The sequence below is a fragment of the Humulus lupulus genome, chromosome 5, assembly GCF_963169125.1.
Source record: "Humulus lupulus chromosome 5, drHumLupu1.1, whole genome shotgun sequence".
Taxonomy (NCBI): domain Eukaryota; kingdom Viridiplantae; phylum Streptophyta; class Magnoliopsida; order Rosales; family Cannabaceae; genus Humulus; species Humulus lupulus.
The window spans coordinates 179903492-179916728 of NC_084797.1; the positions used below are offsets into that span (position 1 = coordinate 179903492).

General features: G+C 33.9%; 1 long non-coding RNA gene across 2 annotated transcripts; it reads left to right on the top strand.

Moving 5' to 3' along the window:
• Positions 1-1102: 1102 nt before the first annotated feature.
• LOC133777896 (uncharacterized) lies at positions 1103-7772 on the top strand. Of its 2 annotated transcripts, XR_009868902.1 has the most exons (5): positions 1103-1824; positions 5553-5629; positions 5995-6050; positions 7153-7415; positions 7496-7772. It is a non-coding gene; the product is annotated as an uncharacterized LOC133777896 (long non-coding RNA). The 2 variants fall into 2 exon arrangements; XR_009868901.1 differs by lacking the exon at positions 7153-7415 and having other exon boundaries at positions 1104-1824; positions 5553-5663.
• Positions 7773-13237: the final 5465 nt, after the last annotated feature.

Consider the following 13237-nt stretch of genomic DNA (forward strand, 5'->3'; position numbering starts at 1 on the left):
CAATTCCTCTCTCTCACTCTCTCCTTGATGAACTATGAAGCTAAGGGTCTAATAGATGCATAAACAAAGCTTGGGTTAAAGGGAAATTGAAGGAAATGGAAGGCTGGAATTGCTGAAGGAAGTTGGGGTCTTGGAAAGGAAACCAGAGGGAACTTCAGCTGGGAAGTCTAGGAGTCTAAACTCAGGAATTGGAGGATTGAAGCTGAGGATTAGTTGCCATGGAGGTAAGGTTTCAGGCCTTTGAGTTTACTGAGTTTTAGTTGAGTTTTATTTCTGAATTTAGGTTTTGGGATGGAGTTTTAAGGACTTAAGCTTGGGAATCTGAGGAGTTAAAGATTGGAATAGTATTGGAGGCAACCTAGGGTCGAATCCCTCTCTAAGGTAAGGATTTCTTTAATGTTCTGAGAAGTTTTTCTGGTTTTTAGTTAGGATTCTTGAGCTTCAAAGCTCAAATTTTGATTTTTGTGCTTGGTGAGGTTTTTAGCTAAGTTTTGATGCTATTGTGTCGTTTTGGATGAGCTATAGTGATTTATGTGGTTAATTTTTTGTTTGGAGGTCTTGAGGGATGGATTTTTAGAGCTTTGGCTAGGGAAAATTCGAAGAGCAAACCCAGAAATTCGCAGGTCAGGTTGCAGCGCTTAGCTTTAGGTGGGGAGCGCTATAGCGCTAGACTGCTTTTCTGGGGGGCTTTTTGGTTCTATTTTTACGCTGTAGCGCCCTATAGGTAGCGCTTTAGTGCTACCCTTCCTCTAGAACTTGGTTTTTAGGAACTTTTTAGGGTTTTTCTAGGGGCTCGGGGGGACGGTTTCACCACTTCGTTTGGTGGAATTAGAGTTCCCAAGAGCGTGAGTTTGGTCCTGGGATTTTCCTTTGAAATTTAAGCTTGTCAAAGTACCATTTATGGATTGTGACTAGGTTTTTCGCCAAGGCTCAGAGCTAGGGATCGTGCTCGGAACCGCTTTACTTTCTCTGCTCGGAAATTAAAGGTAAGAAAACTGCACCCTTTTATGTGGATAAGTTGGGACTAAGAGTTCTCTATATTTGTATGCAATATTGTATGGTGGTATTATGCCATGTGGGTATGATATAAACGACCTAAGAGTGCTAGAATTAATATTGGCACACAAGGACGCGACTCGGGCACTGGTAGCTGAGATTAATTAAATAATCACTGAGCTTGGCCTAAGTGAGCCAGAGTTAGTGGGTTGAACATTGGGCTTGGCCTAAGTGAGCCGAAGACAGTGACTTTAACTGAGGGTGCGGCCTAAGAGCGTTGAGCCTGTATATTGTATGATATGTTTACTGTACACTACAACATTTTTTAGCATATATTACGGTAAATAAATATCATATATTCAAAATGTTATCAATAAAATAAGTAACACAGTCCCATACAAAAAAAACATGGTTCCATATATAAAAAACAAAGGAAATAACACGGAATAAAAATAAATAAAAAGAAAAAAGCTACGCGCTAAAATGAAGCACCAAATGAAACTTAATACACGAAAATAAAAATGAAAAATGAAAAGGCAAATAAACACATCCCCATCCCGTAATCATCTGAATCCCTAATCCTCATCTACCTGAACTAGTCCCAGCCGCCTCCTCTGCCCATCCAGTAAGTCTCTCATCTCCATTCCTGAATCGCTGGAGCAGGAACCCAAAAGCAGCTCCTTCTCCCACAAGCGAGTCTTGCCTGCTCTCTCAAGCTACTATCTCTCCTACTGGAGCAAGAACCCAGGCATCTCCCTCACGAGTCGCGCGCTTGCTATCTCTCTTGCTGGAAGCAAGAACCCAGGCCAGAGTATTCGTAACTGTGAGGTAATTTTTTACTTAGATTTCAATCTCATATCATATCATCAATGTATATATATATATGTATATTTGTGTTGTTTGGCCTTGTTAAGGAGTTAGTTCTAAGTTTGTTAAAGTTGTTAATCTGTTTTACTGTTTCTTAACAACTTTGTTAGCTTTGGTAGTTTCTAACTTCTCCTCTGTATAAAAGGAGTTGATTCCTCTTAATCAGTAAGATCAATAAATTACTCATGAAAGAGTTGGTAAATTTTTGGTCAATAATGGTTTTGTTACTAATATTGTGATGAAATCGACATGTAGCTTCAACTAGATTTTGCCTCTAGAAAGGAACTTTCAACTTGAGTTGGTGATTTTGAGTATATCACACAGTGCCTCAATTTATTTTCTGGCTTTCTTTTTAATTAAATGTTTTACTTGTTAATACTTAATTTCCCTTTCTTCTGATTCTGTTAATGGTCATGTCATATCAGAGAACTCTGTGTTTAAGTTGGACATTTAGGCACCATTTTTACTAGAGAAAATCCTTATTGAGCAAGTTTTATCTTAAAGTTGGATTTTACTTTTGTTTATTATTATTATTTTTATAATATGTTTAGTTAGAGATTAAAGCTTCATGGACTAGGTGATAACACGAAAGGGCATTTGGTATAGTTTTTTTATTATGTAAATCAAAAGACAGCTTTTGCTCAAGTTCACTCAATCTTCAAATTTGAGCAAGACTTGGTCTCTGATGTGAACAAATTATCATGCAAGTAATTGTAAAATCTCTCCAAACGTATGAAAATTCCACTCTTTAACCTTTTAAGGAGTGGTTTGTTATAAATCTATGGATATAAAATATATATATCTCATTTTTATATAACAAGACATTTCCATATTCATTCTCTTCTCTCTTTGTTGGGTTTTATTTGTGTTTGTTAAAAAAACACTTCTACAGAGCACACTTAACTAAATACAAAATTCTTTTCTACTGCATGAGATTTTCCTTTTATTCATCTAATAATATGCTTTGCATACTCATTCTTGGAACTGTTCTTCGAGACTAACATATTTTTGGTATTTTTGATACATTATTAGTACACTACAAAATTATAAAAATAAGTGTTACTTAATGACTATATAGAGGTTTTACTGTAATTAACTGCATTGTTTAAAAAAAGTACAACCTTATTCAGTGGGTGGGCTAGTAATACTACAGGAAAATGATACTAGTAGAAACAAAAGATCATATGGACTAAATAATTGAGATATATTATTAAAAATTTGAGAAGAAAATACTCAAATGAGGAAAAAAATATACATCAAAAGAAGTTTCACTTTGACACGTTCTTTTAAAAATACTTGAAATATAAATTGCTAGTCTTGTAGACAGCGACATGAAATTTAATTAAAGAATCAGTCCAAGCATAAACCTTTCTGCAATAATTAATATCTGACAAATTAAGCAATCGATGGCATAGAAAGTGTCGAACCAGATAAATTTATTTCTAGTACTCGCAACTACGTCATTGTTATTGAAAAATAAATTACTCTTTCATTCAAAGAAGCCAAAACCATGTTCTTGGCTATTAATGGTTCATCAGTACTTACTATGTATGTTGTGTATATATATACAAGTTCATTTTCCAGCTATTCTTTCTTTCTCTGAAATCTTAATATGGTATCAGTGCCCTTTATTTGAACTTTGTTGCTCTCTTCGATTCTTCATCAATGGCCCAAGCTTCTGATGCCACTAATTGTGGTTCTTCTTCTTCCCAAGCTGCTTCCGCAACAGTTTCTCTTCCAAGAATAGGTCCCGTTCAGTTTTCACACACTCTTTCGATCCGATTGGACGAGTATATATGTATATTTGTGTTGTTTGGCCTATACTTATTTTGTAGTTATTTTCTGAACTGTAGTAGTTATTCTGTTGTTTGGCCTATACTTATTTTCTGCTAATTAGCTCTTCTCTCATCTAGTTACATCCAATATTCTACTCTTCTGAATCATGAATGTTTGTCCTTTCTATATGAATTATTATCTAATTGCGTGTCTGATTGTATACTAAAGGAATGTAAGCACCTCTTTATCATTTATTACTTTAAATATTTATGCATTATTTTTTGCAGAAAATTTTGTTTGGAAGGGTTTGATTGTTTCTTTAATCTTGTGTTGTTTATAGTTTGACGAGTTTAATTGATTAATTTGATTGAAGTGAAACTGTGTATCTTGTTACTGTTTTTCTTTTCGCTGCTTTTTGTTTTTGGTTTTAGAGAGATATATAATCATTACTATCACTTTGTTCTACTATCTATATTGAAACTTTTTCATGGTTAGAGGTTATATAGATACATCTTTCTTCCATAACATGAGCTTAGAAGAAGGAAGAGATAGGAGAATATTTTGAGTTTTTTGGATCTTAGAAGTCTAATCACGATGATCAATTTTGATTGTTGTTATAACTATCATTTCGTATACTACATACCATAAACAGATTTAAAATTCGTCATTCATCACAAACCACCTCTATTTTGCTTTCAGATTTTATGGATTATTATATTATAATTGCTTAACTGCATATTTATAGTGTGAGTACTAATATATAGAAATCAAAAGTGAGTGATACTTTGTAAGACCAATACTGTTGGAGTTTTAGGCCTGTCTAAGCTTGTTCATGTCATTAATAGACTAGCTAGCTAAGATAAGTGATCTATGGTGGCGATCCTAAGAAATTTTCAGTATTAATTCTTGCTTGAACTCTTATTTATTATAGTGGCACTTAGTGTTTTTATTGTTCACATCTTAGCTATGTCTCTAACATCAATACTGATCCTAGATGTTACTCAATTTAATGCAATTATTATCAATAAAAAATATTTTGTATTTTGATATTTTGTGATACTATTCAACGAACTTACCTTCATTTATTTAAGTTGCATGCATATGCATGATGCTCTACAGTTGACACATACAAAAACTAAAGTAATAATCATCCTTATTAAACAATTTTGGTTTCTGCTTGGCCTATAGTACTTATTTTCTACTAATTAGCACTTTTCTCAGCTGGTTACATCCAATATTTTGTGCTTCTGAATTTGTCAGCTTGGCTTATAGCAATTTTCTGCTTGGCCTATAGCACTTTTCTCAGCTGGTTACATCAAAATTTGTCTTTGTTAGTGATTCAATCTCAATTTAATGCATTATAAAAGTATATAATATAACATTCCTTATATAATGCATAACATGGTTGTGTAGAAAATTTGAAATTTGAAATCTCAAATTGAATATTTTAATTTATTATAATGCACTTAGTATTTTTTATTTCATAATTGGTTTTCAGGGATTATGTATGTAGGAAAAAAACATTAATAAATTTTCTTATCAGATAATTATGATCCTCTTCTCACATAATTGTAACATTAATTTCTTGCTGATCATTTGAGCTAGTTGGCTGTGTTTTCTCTATACTCTTTCTCTATATAAATTAAATAATTCATGGCTAGATTGTATAAATAAATAAATCAATCAATTTGAGCATGATAATAACTATATGGTATACCACATGTTTGATAAAAATTACAAGTAAAACACACATGTTAATCCATGAAACTCATTCTATGTAATTTTTGTTCATGTAATTTTTATTTTGATCTTATAAGCATGTTGTTCTTTCAATATGAGATAACTGTGACATGACTTTTTGATATTTTGGGTTCTCTACACAAAAGTTTTTAAATTTCTTTGGACTCTTGCAGAAATTCAGAAAAGAAGACAAGCAACTTTAGGGAACTGAGACATTTATAAAGGGATCTCATATTTTCATCTCAGCTAGGTTTGTTTCATTGGGCTATTTTTTCACTTTCAAGGTATTCATTATTGTAGAGAATATGCTCAAGATAGAACACACTTTCATGGATTTATCATTTCCCATATTTGTATTAATAATAAATTTGATTTTTTTCATCCTTTTAAATTGGCATACAAACTGTTTTTGGTTTTTTGCTGCCTCTTGTCATTGTATTAAAGAGTTTTGTTGTTCTTTTTCTTTTGTGAGCTCTAGTTTCTAAGGACTCTGTAGTGGGTTTGGATAGTTTCTTGGTTGTAAGAGTCATAATTTTTTTTAATTATGACTCCTAATTAAAGGTCCAATGATGTTAATAGTTTATTAATTGGTATGTAATTTTTCTTTCATTTTAGTGGCTTCATTGGATTTCACATTGGAAGGAAACTTTATTTACAACAGTTGGCAAGAGGTATGTTCTCTTTTATTTTTGTTAAAATATTTTGCAAATGTTAGAGGAGTTTGAATATCTTAGATATTCATCCATAGTGAAGTAGGTCTTGAGATTATTATTGTGTATTGCGGTGATAACGGAAGGTTGAGAACTTGTGTGTCCTAGTGAAGTAGGATCTGAGAAATTTGTGTGCTGCGGCGAGATAAGGAAGAGAATTTGTGTGTTGTTTGAATATTTTGAATTGATAATGGTAGATGTTTGGTTAATAAATATGGCTGAAATGTTTTCTGATTTTATATAGAATCGAAGCGTTTTCCTCAACTAAGGCGAAACGCAGGTATAGTATTTTATTAATTGGTACTAGTGTAACTTTCAAGTTTTTTTGCACATAGAGAACATTAAATTGAAAAGCTCTATCTTTATGCAATCTAGAGGAAGTCAATAAACACAAACAACTTTATATATAAGACATCTTCAAATAATGTAAAAATAAAGTTCGCTTTTACACATTAATTATTACCCTCACAAATCTTTGTAATATGCATATGGATTACAGGGTTAAGAAGTGATTTCAGTAGGCACTATCATAGATCATGCCCAAAAAGAAAAAGTAAACCTCATGCAAATTTCAATAACAATTCCACAGTCCCTTTTAACTCTTGAATTTTTTTCTTACTTTAGATAAAATTTCTTCACCAACAAATTTTATGCGGTGTTGAACTTGTGAGTATGTTGAAGGGGATTGATCTAGCATGGTTATATATGTATATGTTATTAACTCATTGTTGATGAACTTGTGAGTATGTTGAAGGGGATTGATCTAGCATTGTTATATATGTATATGTTATTAACTCATTGTTGATGTTGGGTTTTCAACCTCTAGAATTATCCATTTTAATTTTGATGTTGAATTCATGTCTTGCTATCTTACTTGTAAATAGAATACATGTGCTTAGAGTGAGGAGCAATCAAATGCCAATGTTCAATAAAATTCTCATGTTCATTCCCCTCAAGTAATTATGATACTAATTATGTGAAAATGATAAAATTTAAAACATATAATATTCAACATAAAATCACTTGCTGCTGCTGAATTTGTTTTATTGATATATTGTTAGAGTGTCAAGATTCGCATATTTGGCTCCAAATGAAAAATATTAAATTTGATTGGATCTGGAGAAATTATTGCATAATGCTATTTTATTTCAAGTGATCCAAAGGATGAGGTTCACCATGTTCCTCTTGGGCCTAGTGCTATGAAAGTGGGGATAGATCTTGCGAGAAAGAATGATGCATTTCTGTGGAGGCCTTCAATAGTTAGTCTACTATAGAATATGCTATAGGTAGTACAATTGCATGACCATCTGATAAATTCATAATTAGGTAATTAACCTTTTTTATGTACTCTTTTAGTTTACTATTAACTTTAAGTTGAAGCATTAATTATTTAAATTTTGTTGTAGCTAAGCAAACGGACTCACAACAAAGACAAGTGCACAAATGATGATGAATTGAAGGATGGAGCAAGTTTCATGCATGGTTTACTTTTGTGTATCTTGTAATGTTTATGTTTTTCATTTTTGAAGTAAAAAATGTTCAAGATTATAAAACTTTATTATGTTATGTTTTCAAACTTAAGTTAGAACTAAAATCTCATGAAGTAGACACATTCATGGTTTGAATTAGTTATTGTTTAATGTAATACTTACGGTTTATCAATCTATTGAGAATTACATTTTATGATTAATTTTGATTTTTTTTTATCAAAATACAATAATGATAATCTTTTAATTAAAAAAACCTTATAAGTATCTTTATCATAATAAAATTTAAAATATATTATCCAGACTAAAGTAACAAAATTTTATTACTGGACCTTTAATATGTTATGATTTAGAAACATATTATAAGCGTAACAAATTGTTATGATTTATATAATATAACAAACTAAAAATGCTATCAAAATGATCAAATGTAACAGTTGAAAAGTGTTATGCAAAAAGTATAATTAATCTTTAAATTTATAACCAAATACTTTAACTAAACGTTATTATTTGAATATTATAGCAACTAAAAATGTGTTATTGAATAGTTTAAGATAACATCGAACATAACATTCGAATACTGTTATAGAAGAGACATGACTTTTAATAACAGGGGCTATGTTAGCATTTTCAGAAGCGTTATCAATACTCCCGGTTAGCAGTTTTTAAGTGTTATGAATACTGTTTTTTCTTGTAGTGGTAGTTAATTTGATGAATATGACATGTTGAATACTTGGATAATAGATTGTTGATTTGTCAACTGTTATCACTGATTATGTGAATGCTATGGACTGCTGAGTGTTTGGTGATGTTTTATGAATTACTGATTATCGTTATTTGTTGTGCTATGACTTTATGGTTTTCTTGGTGGTCTTTGGCTCACGGGTGCTACGCGGTGCAGGTAAAGGCAAATGATTGATGGATCGATCATGAGTTGGAGAGCTCTGGGGGTGAGGTGTACATTGTCAGCTGCTCGGCTGCCACGGTCGAGGGATTGTACAGGGACGAAAACCTAAAATGTGAATTTTTCCATTAGAGTGGCCTCGATTGTTCAAAACTTTTGGAAATTTTGTAAATATGTTCTTTAAACCCTATTTTTGGGATCCCATATACTAAACATTTATTTTTATGAATATTATTCGCTTATGAACAAACTCTTTTAAACCTAACTTGTTTATGATTTTAGGATCACATTTTTGTTAAATGGCTTGATTAGCAAGTCCTGCACTATTTTAAACACACAGTGTAATGGTCTTAGTTATCCAGGGCGTTACAGTAAATTCGGTGCAATGACTATTCTTAGGACTAACTTATATTTGTACATATAATCATATTTATATTCCACTGTGATTACGTCACTATAGAAACGATTAGCTATATGCTCGGGATTTAGTTTAAGTTTATATTAAACAAATAATCATGAAAATAAAACATGTTAGCAAAGTAATTGACCAAGTCAAAAATTGATTTCTATTCTTTTATTGATAATAAAATGAGATTACAAAGAAATTTGGTTTTAATTAGTGCATAAAATCCCAACAAACTCCCCCTTGGACTAATTGAAACAAATGCCTTAATTATACTAATCCCATTTCCTTGATATGTTTATCAAATGTAGCTTCTAACAATGTCTTCATAAACGGATCCACAAGATTTTGTTCTGATGCAATTTTCATTACCTTCACATCTCCCCTGGCCACATATTCTCGAATTATGTGATACTTCCTTTCTATATGCTTACTCCTCTTGTGACTTCGAGGTTCTTTCGAGTTGGCTATCGCTCCTGTGTTGCACAAAACAACACAAGTGATTTATCCATATCTGGAATAACACCAAGATCTGGATATAACTTCTTTAGCCAAACTATTTCCTTAGTTGCTTCAGACACAACTATGTACTTAGCCTCCATGGTGGAATCTTAGATTGCAGACTGCTTTACGCTTCTCCATATCATAGCTCCACCCCAAAAGTAAACACCATTCCAGAAGTAGACTTCCTATCATCGACATCACTATGAACACCACCCTTGTAGACTAACATATAATCCCTAGCCCACCTTAAATACTTCAGGATATGATAAACTGCTATCCAATGTTCCGGTCCTGGGTTTGACTGATACCTGCTCACTACTCCCACTATATAGTAGAAATCTGGTCTAGTACACAACATAACATACATTAGACTTCCAACTGCATATGCATAAGGAACCTTTCTCATTGCATCTTCTTCTTCTTTAGGAGTATAGGGGGACTGCTTCTTTGAAAGATGAATTCCATGGCGAGACGGTAGATGTCCTTTCTTGGAATTTGTCATTGAGAAACATTCAAGCACTTTATCGATGTAAGCTGCTTGAGATAGAGCTAAGAGTATGTTCTTTCTTTCCCTAATGACCTGGATACCTAGAACATAACTTGCTTCACCCAAATCCTTCATCTGGAATTGAGTGCTCAGCTAATTCTTCACATCTGATAATTTCTTAACATTGTTTCCAATGAGTAAGATATCATCTACATAAAGAACCAGGAATACCACTATTTGATTTGCCTTCATTTGGTAAACACAAGGCTCATCAATATTTTGTTTAAAGCCATAAGTTTTGATTATTTCATCAAACCTAAGGTTCTAGGAACGAGAAGCTTGCTTAAGTCCATAAATAGACCTATTCAACTTGCAAACTTTTCTTTCTTGTCCAACTAATTTAAAACCTTCTGGTTGATCCATATAAATGACTTCGTCAAGCATTCCATTAAAAAAAGCTGTCTTGACGTCCATTTGCCAGATCTCATAGTCGAAGCGGCTGCTATTGATGGGAGGATGCGAATGGACTTGAGCATGGCTACCGGACTAAAAGTTTCCTCATAGTCCACACCTTCTCTTTGGGAATAACCCTTTGCCACTAATCGAGCTTTATAAATCTTGATATTTCCCACAACACATCTTTTCTTCTTGTAGATTCACTTGCACCCAATGGCCCTAAAGTAACTAGGTGCTTCCACAAGATCCCACACGGAATTTGGGTACATGGACTCTATTTCCTATTTCATGGCTTCGAGCCATAGTTCCTTTTTAGGGCTAGCCATTTCCTATTTGAAAGACAACAAATCATCATCACCAGTGTCACCAACAACCATATTGATTTCACCATCCAAACCATAGCGAACTGGGTTCTTAGAAACCCTCCCACTACGACGAGGCTCCGTGAAAGTTTGCTTAGGAAGAGTGGTAATTTCTTCATTTAAATCGACTTGTGTCGGTTGGACATGAAGAGTGCGAATTTCATCATCAATATTCGTTGATGATGGTGGAACATTAGTTGGAGTCAATTCTTCAACCATCTCCTCTAAAACTACTTTGCTACGCAGTTTGAAGTTTTGGACATTGTGATTTTCCAAAAATGTAGCATTCCTAGAAGTAAACACTTTTTTTTTCTTCTGAATGACTATAGAAAAGTCCACCTCAAGTACCTTTAGGATAGCTAACAAACTTGCAAACTTCAGTTCGTGGTTCCAGCTTTCCTTCCTTTTTCCTTAGGATGTGGGCGGGACACCCCCAGATTCTAAAATGACATAAGCTAGGTTCACGACCATTCCAGTGTTCTAAAGGAGTTTTGGGGATTGATTTCGACGGTACGACATTTAGAATGTCGTTTGCAGTTTCAATTGCATGTCCCCAAAATGAAGTTAGCAGAGTTGAATAACTAAGCTTGCATCTAACCATTTCCAATAAAGTTCTGTTCTGGCATTCCGCTACACCATTTTGTTGCGGAGTACCTAGGGCAGTAAGTTGTGATAAAATCCCAAGTTTAGTTAAATGATCTTGGAGCTGCATGTCCAAATATTCTCCACCCCTATCAGATCGCAAGATCTTTAACGCTTTACCTAATTAGTTCTAAGCCACAGCTAAGAATTCCTAAAACTTTGAAAATGTTTCTGATTTCTTATGCATTAGGTAAACACATGAGTATCTAGAGTAATCGTCAATGAAAGTATCGAAATACTCAAAACCACCCCTGGCTTGTACATTCATAGGTCCACAAACATCTGAATGAACAAGTCCAAGTTGTTCCTTGGCCCTATCACCCTTTGCAGAGAATGGACGCTTGGTCAGTTTGCCTTCTAGACAAGATTTGTAGATAGGTAATTCACCTAAGGTGAGTTCCCTCAAAGGCCCGTCCTTTGTGAGTCTTTGAATTCTAGCCAATGTGACCTAGTCTCAAATGCCATAAATACGTCATGTTATTGTTATCAGTATTTTGACATTTATTGGCCCTAGGTTTAGCTACTTTGAATAAATCATTGTTAAGAGCGAGGGGTTCGTTAGGTCGCAGAATATAAAGCTCGTTTTCCAAACATGCAATACACAATTGTGATCCATTGAAAGAAATAGATATATTAAAACTTGTGAAAGTCATAACAAATTGTTCTAAATGTAACATGGAAATTGAAATTAAATTTGTACTAAAATCCATAATAAAAAATACATCTTTCAAAATTAAATATTTATTTTCGAACTTCAGGCAAGCTCTTCCTCTAGCTTGGACCGTAATCTGTTCCCAACACTAAGCTTTAAGCCACCTTCATCCACTTCCTCCCACGATTCAAGAAGCTATAAAGAGGTACAAATATGGTTAGTAGATACAGAATCAATAATCCAAGATGATTTATCATTCTCCAAAACACATGTTTCCAAGATAAAATGAAGTATAATCATTACCTTTGTTTTTCGCTGCTAGAAACTTGGGGCAATCCTGTTTCCAATGCCCCCTCTCTTTGCAGTGAAAACACTTACCTTTTCCTTTCTTGTTTTTCTTTTTCTTCCCCTTAGGCATCTATGCACTAGGTTGTGCACTCGTCTTTGCAGCCTTTGCAGGCTTGGGGTTGGTTTTTTTTTTATCTATCTTTCCTCTTGTTTCCAGCTTTTGTAGATGAAGCTTGGTTAGCTTCAACCTTAGCTGAATCAACAACAGTAGTAGTAGTTGTCTTCTTTTCTCCTCCCTTGGTCCACCCATGATAGACTCAAAATTCTGAAGCTCGTTCATGAGTTGCGTCAAACAACACCTGAGTTTATTCAACACATAGTTGGTGGTGAACGGCAGGAAAGCTGGAGAAAGACTGTTGAGGATTAAGTCGACTTAAGTCTCCTCATCTATAATTGCTCCATGCAGTTCAACTTCTTGAAAGTAGTTGGTCATCTGGATCAGGTGATCACAAACATGTTGAGACAATGCCATCCGAGCATTGGCATATTTCTTGGTGGCCTCAAAATGATTTTGCGCTGACTTGGCACCAAACATGTCTTTGAGCTGATCCATGATTTCCTAGGTCGTCTCGACATTCTCCATCTTTGTCTTGAGAGTGTCGACCATAGTAGTTAACATGTACTATCACCCCTTGTTGTAGCCGCCTGCCAATGCTCATACTTATCCCTCAAAGACTTGGTAGCTCCTTCAGCTGGAACTTCTGAGGATTCCTCAGTCATGACGAACTTGGAATTGTCACCAATCAACACAATGTTGATGTTTTGCTTCCATTTTAGGAAGTTTTCTCCAGTGAGTTTCTCCATCAAAAGTTGAGAAAGGATGGGAGTAGACACAACCATACTTAAAACTATGTATTATCAATAAAGTAGAAATCAATCACATTTGCTCAATAAAACTTCTAT